The sequence below is a fragment of the Rousettus aegyptiacus genome, unplaced genomic scaffold (genome assembly GCF_014176215.1).
Source record: "Rousettus aegyptiacus isolate mRouAeg1 unplaced genomic scaffold, mRouAeg1.p scaffold_m13_p_7, whole genome shotgun sequence".
Lineage (NCBI taxonomy): Eukaryota > Metazoa > Chordata > Mammalia > Chiroptera > Pteropodidae > Rousettus > Rousettus aegyptiacus.
The window spans coordinates 108,835,121-108,842,335 of record NW_023416310.1 but is presented as its reverse complement, the minus strand read 5'-3'; positions in this window follow the sequence as shown (position 1 = coordinate 108,842,335).

The window sequence follows — 7,215 nt, the reverse complement described above, 5'->3', positions numbered from 1 at the left end:
ACTGGGAGCATAAATATCAATAAGTCTGATGTCTTCTTGGTGCATGACTCCCTTTGTCATTATAAAATGTCCCTCGGTATCTTTCTTTACCTTTTTATTTTGAAGTCTATTTTGGCTGATATTAATACCTCTACTCCCGCTTTTCTCTGAATGCTATTTGCTTGAAATATCATTTTCTACTCTTCCACTTTGAGTCTATATTTGTCTTTGGAGTTGAAATGTGTCTCCTGGAGGCAGCATATGGTTGGGTTTTGTTTTTTGATCCATTCTGCAACTCTGTGCCTTTTTAGTGGTGAGTTCAGTCCATTTCTATTTAGGGTAATCATTGAATATGAGGTCTTCTTATAGCCATTTTATCTTTTGCTTTCTGATAGCTTGGTGTTTCCATGCTTTCTTATCATTGTGTTTCTGTTTTCTTTATTTTAGTTGGCTTTAATGGTTTTTCTCTCCGATTCTTCTTGTTTTATGTTATGTACTTCAGTTCTGAATCTTTGGCATGTAGTTACCATTACGAATATGTAGAGAATAGTATACACACACACATATATGTATGTAAGTATATACACACACACATACACATATATATACATACACACACAGTTATCCATTTTCTTCTGCATGTGCCTTATCTCCATTCCCCTTCGCAAATTTGGATCTTTGAATTTTCCCTTTTTCAGTCATTGTTGTCTCAATTTGTCCCTATGTATGCTGAATATTCATTACTATCTTGCTATAGCAACTTTCTTCTTATTGTTTAAGCTTATAATGACCCGTTCTTAGTAAGGGTTGCACTCTTCCGCTTCTAATAGCCTGATAGTCACCTTACTCCCGATTGTGTGTGTATGTGTGTGTGTGTGTGTGTGTGTGTGTGTGTGTGTGCGCATAGTCATTTTGTTTTGGTCGAGCTGATCTCTTTCAGTATTTCCTGTAATGCAGGCCTTGTAGTGGAGAATTCCCTAAACTTTTGTATGTCTAGAAAGGTCTTTATTTCTCCTTTATATCTAAAGAAGAGCTTAGCTGGATATATTATTTTTGCCTGATAGTCTCTTTCATTTTATAGTTTGAATATTTGATTCCACTCCTTTCTGGCTTGTAAAGTTTGCACTGAGAACCCCAACGATAATCTAATGGGTGTTCCTTTATAAGTTACCATCTTCTTTTCCCTGGCTGCCCTTTGTTGTTGATTTTTAATAATTGTAATACAATGTGTCTTGGAGAAGGCCCTTTTGGGTTGAGATAATTGGGTGTTCTGTTGACTTCTTGAACTCCAAGCTCCAGTTCATTCTTTAGATTTGGCAAATTCTCATCAATTATTTGTCTGAAAATGCTTTCTAATCCCTGCTCCTTTCCCTCCCCTTTGAGAATGCTCATTATTCTTATCTTTCCTCTCCTGATGGTATCAACTAGTTACTGTATTTCTCTTTCATTATTCTTCATTCTTCAGTTTCTCTCTTCTTCCTCCTGATTTATATTTAGATTTCTGTCTTCGATATCACTGATCCTTTCCTCCATTTGGTTGACTCTATTTCCCAAACTTGCTATTTCATTTTTCAACTCTTTCAGTGTGTTCTTAATCTCCTGAAGTTCTATTCTGTTCTTTTTGAGGGTTTCAGTATCCTTGCTAAAGAATTCGTTCTGCTCATCTAGTTGTCTTTTCAGTTCCTGAAATGATATGAATCATTTCAGATCTCAGTGATTTTTTTTAAAAGTACCATCCTGAATTCTCTATCACTTAAGTTACATATTTCTATGTCTTTCAGCTTATTTTCTGGAGATTTTTCTCTTTCTTTCTGAGCTGCCTTGTCACCTTGGTTGTTCATGGTGTTTAATGGACTATTTCTCCACCTGGGCATTAATGGAAATGTATTCTGCTTTCTTTCTTTCTTTTTTCCCCAGAAAAAATGTATTATATAATATAAAGGCCTCTCTTTAGCCTGTTGCAAAGAAGGCATTTTTCTTTTAGTTTCCAGTAAGTGGATTGTTGATTTATATAAAGCCTTAATAATGCTTTTAAATAATGCCCTTATTTTCTTGTAGATATTTAATCACACTCTCTACCCTCAGTTTCAGTCCCTAACAATGTTAGCAACAGTTTTGGTAGCATTTGCTCAGATTCTCCTGGGGCTTGTGGTGATAGGTCTCAGAGGGTTTTGGGGGATGGGCCCTCTGGGTTGGGGGTTAGAGGCTGTGGCCCAGCCTTGGTTTTGCAACCAAGGCCAGTAAAAATCACTCTGCTGTCTGCTTCTCTACTTTCTGCCCTGATGACTGGACTCTGTCACTGGCTGAGTGGAACTCACAAATTCTCCCAGGAAGGGCTATTCAGGGAAGTTTTCACTCCTTCTCCCCTCCCCCTCCCCTTACAGGGAGCTCTGGTGGCTGTGAGAAGCAACTTATTTATTTCTGCTAGTCCACCACCTGATACTCATCTGAGATTCTGACCTGTGATAGCTCCTATGTGCAGATCCCACACTTAGACATGCTGGTGTGCAGTTTGGGTGTTTTTTGTTGATTTTTAGATGTTCAGCTTATTGTTGTTTCACGGGGAGAGATCTGGGGATGTCTCTCACTCTGCCATGTTTCCTTTGCCTCAAAGTTTTAATTTTAAAGAAATCCAACTCATCTATTTTCTTTTGCCATTTGTACATTGGGTATCATATCTAAGAAGCCACTGCTTACCCTAAGATCATGAAGATTTATTCTTATATTTTCTTCTAAGTGTTTTATAATTTTAGCTCTTACATTTAAGTGTATGATCGATTTTGACTTAAATTTTCGTATGATGTGAGGTAGGGATCCAATTTCTTTCTTTCATATGTGGATATCTGGTTGTTCCAGCACAATTTGTTGAAAAGGTTAATCTTTTCCCACTGATTATCTTTGAATCTTTGTCAAAAAAACAATTGACCATAAATGTAAGGACTTATTTCTGGACTCTGTAATTCTACTCTATCCTTGGCCAGTTCCACACTGTCTCAATTACCATAATTTTGTAGCTTTGTAATCTCGAAATGTAAATCTTCAACTTTTTTTTTTTTCAAGATTTTTTTGGCTATTCTGCATCTTTTTTTCATATGATTTTTTTAGTCAGCTTGTTAATTTGTGGAGGAAATCCAGCTGGAATTTTGATAAGGATTGCAATGAATCTTTAGATTAATTTGGAGAGTATAACCATCTGTTCTTGGCTGAATTGTGTCCCCCTAACAGATATGTTAAAGTCCTAATGCCAGTACACAGATCTTATTTGGAAATAGCGTCATTGTAGATATAATTAAGGTTAAGATGAGGTCAAACGGGAATAGGGTGGGCTCTTAATACAGTATAACTGGTGTCTTTATAAGAAGAGAATAGAGAGGCATATGGGAAGAAGATGGCCTTGTGAAGACAGAAAGGCACACAGAGAAAGTGATGCAAAGATGAAGGTAGAAATTGGAGTGATACATGTTCAAGCAAAGGAATACCAAGGATTGCTGGTTATCACCAGAAACTAAGAAAGAAATATGGAGCAGATATTTCCTCAGAGCCCTCAGAAGGAACCAACCATGCTAACACCTTGATTTCAGACTCTGGCCTCCTAAACTGTGAGAGAATCACTTCCTGTTGTTTTAAGCCACCAAGTGTGTGGTACTTTGTTATGGGACTCCTAGGAAATTATTACAGATTTTAGTAACAGGAATGAGGTCTGACAAGTCCAAAGTAGACTGGAAACTCTGACAAGAATCGAAGTTACAGTCTTGATTCTGAAACCTATAGGGGAGGTCAGCATGCTGGGAGCTCAGACAGTGTTGCTATGTTAGTCTTGAGGCTTCTTCCTTCTTCTCCAGGAAATCTTAGTTTTTCCTCTTGAGGCCTTCAACTGACTAGATGAGGCCCACTCACATATTAAAGGTAATCTTTACTTAAAGTCAGCTGTTTGTAAGTGTTAATCGCGTCTACAAAATACCTTCACAACAACATTTAAACAACATCTGAACAAACAATTGGGCATCATGGCTTAGGCAAGTCGATAGATAAAAATTAACCATGACGATCCTCCTTTATCAAGTTGGCACCCACATGCATCTCCTAATCCATACTTAATCTTCAAATAAAGACAATAACGAAGTCATTCTTCTGTCTAACATGATACAGCCATCCTGAACAACCGGAAATGCTCTGACTCTTCTCTTGGGAGAAAAAGCAGAGTCCTTGGGTGATGCACACATATATATTTATAATAAAATGAGGGGAAAATATAACAATTTCTTCAAATGGTCACATGGTCCTACCTGGGATTGATAATTTCCCTCTTCCACTACTCATTCCAAATTCTCTTTGTTCTCAGCAAGCACCGTAGCTGGTGGTGTTTTTTGCTCTGTGGGGTGATTCAAACCTTCATTCCTGAAGGATTATGGCCATTAGCAGTCCTGCCTGCATTGGGCTGTTGCAGTTTTCCATTGATTTTAGTTACAGAACATGGCGACACTAAGATACTGCAAAGGATCTCCTGTGTTCCTGACTGCCATTGTGGAGCAGCACCAATTTCCCCTTGGTAATTAGGATCTTTCACCCAGACCATACAGGTCCTCTCTTTTTTACCTGTTGATTCAGAAGCATAAAAAGCCAAAACTAGCTGTGTGGCAGTCTGAACTTCCTGTTCAATGGCATCATTGTTGTGCCTCCTTGTGGAAGCTTCCTCCCTGTGAGCTAAGATCTCTAGACCAGGATTAGGAAACTAATACACAATCTTAACAATATTAAGTCTGATCCATGAAGACAGATGTCTTCCCATTTATATAGATCTTTAGTTTATTTCTTATATAGATCTTTAATTTCTTCCAGATTTCTTACAAATCTTGCATTTCTTTTGTTAAATTAATCCTAAGTATTTTATTCTTTTTGATACTATTGTAAATTGAGTAATTTCCTAACTTCATTTTGGATTATTGCTGCTAGCATACAGAAATATGGTTGATTCCTGTATATTGATCTTATGTCCTACAACTATTATTATCCTTTACTGGATTCCTTAGGATTTTTTTATATACAAGATCACCTGCAAGTATAGATCATTTTACTTACACCTTTCTAATTTTGATGAATATTTTAATTTTCTTTTATTTCTTTTTCTCACCTAATGTGGACAGGAGTGGCAAAAACAGGCATCTTTTTTTGTTCTTGATCTTAGGGAGAGAGCTTCTATTATTTCATCATTAACTATGAGGTGAGCTGTGGGTTTTTCCTAGATGCCCCTTAGCAGACTGAGGAAGTTTCCTGATATTCATAATTTGTTGAAGTTTTTTTTTAATCATGATAGGGTGTTGGATTTTGTCAAATGCTTTTTCTGCATCTTTGAGATAATCATGTGGGGTTTTCTTTGCCTTTATTGTATTGATATAGTTAATTATATTAGGTAATTTTTAGGTGTTAACCCAAACTTGCATTCCTGGGACAAATCCCCACTTGGTCATGGTGTATAATACTTTAATGTGTTACTTGATTCAGCCTGCTAGCATTTTGTTGAGGATTTTTGTGGCTATATTGTAAGAGATAATGGTCTGTAGTTTTCTTGTGATGTCTTCTTCTGGTATCAGGAAAATACTAGCCTCAAAGAATGAATTGAGAAGTATTCCCTTCTATTCTTTGGAAGAATCTATGAAGTGTTGGTGTTAATTTTTATTTAAATGTCTGCTAGAATTTACCATCAAAGGCATCTGGGATTAGACATTTAATAGTGGGAAGTTTCTAAAGTACTAATTCAATCTCTTTACTTGTTGTGGGTCTATAGATATTTTGTATCTCTTCTTGAGTCAATTTTAAGAATTGGTCCAGCTCATCTAAGTTATTTCATCTCTTGGTGTTGGTTTTCCTTATGATCTCTCTCTCTCTCTTTTTTTAAAATTAGGATTAGTAGCAATGACTCCACTTTTATTCCTGCATTTAGTAATTTGAATGTCCTCTGTGTTTTTCTTGGCCAGTCTGGTTAAATCACATTTATTCTTTAGTGTTGAACTATATATATAAAGTATCAACAAGAGACCATCCTAAATTATTCTTTTCCAGTTCCTTAGGTTATTTTCTTCTGTCTGATATTGGGCTAATATTTTCAATACTGGGTGATAAAGAGACTTGGTTGTTTCATGAGGAATGAATCTGGGACTTTCCCTGAGGAAATATAATGATTTAGAGGCAGAGCATACATATTCATCATGCATATTATGCATCTATAAATTCCTATTTTAATGAGAAATGCATTGTACATTTAATGCTGTGTCTTCATTATCCTTATTTCTCTAATAATGTACTTTTGATTAGTATTTATTTTTTCACCCTTTCAGTAGGAGAGGAAATACATTCCTGGTTCCTCCTTTTAAGTTGCGAAGGGAGCCAGCACCACCATTATGACACCCTGTGGCATCGTTTAGAAGGTTCGTTACACAGAGCCCTCACCTTACATCACATTGCATTGCTCAGTTCTCACGTGGCTCCTGTGGCTCCTTTCATGGGTACAGAGCACTATGCAGTCCTATCAGTACAGGTTAAATACAGGGATCCTAAGGTCTTTCATTTCATAAACTTTTAAAGACTCTATTAGTGTCTCAGAGGTAATCACCATCCAGTAAGACTTTTCTCTTTTGCACACAATCCCTGAATATCTTGCATTCCACCAGCAGACTTCAGGGCCACTGCCCTTCAAGGCTTGTCAGACCCATGTTTTGCTTTTAGGGGGTATGACCTCAGACCCCCAGACTGGAGCACACATGCCTGTGGATGGCCCTGCCCACCCTAGACAGGTCGTGTAATTGGAAGAATGCAAAGAGCATTTGGTGAAGAAAGATACCCTATTTGAAAACATGTGGACATGAGGGGGTGGGGAAATGGCTTGGGAAGGAGGGTCTTGAGGAAGCTGGGGGAGCATCTCATGTCATGGTAAAGAAATGTACACAGGCACCAGGGGCTGAACTTGCCCGCTGTGCCAAGATCTGTGTTCCCTTTCAGTTGGATGCAGGAGGTGGGCAGGGCAGCGACACTTGCAATCATACTGACCCATCTGTATGGTTGGCGACATGGATGAAACATACAGATATAGCAAGTTTCCATTTATCCCCACGCAATTTGAGGCACACCATCATTCCAATTTGTAGCTGTTATTTTTTTAGGTGCAGCACCCTGGGATGAAGGAAGGAGTTTGCTTTGAGCAGAAGAGTGGGTTTGCCTGTCTCCTGCACCCACAGTCCA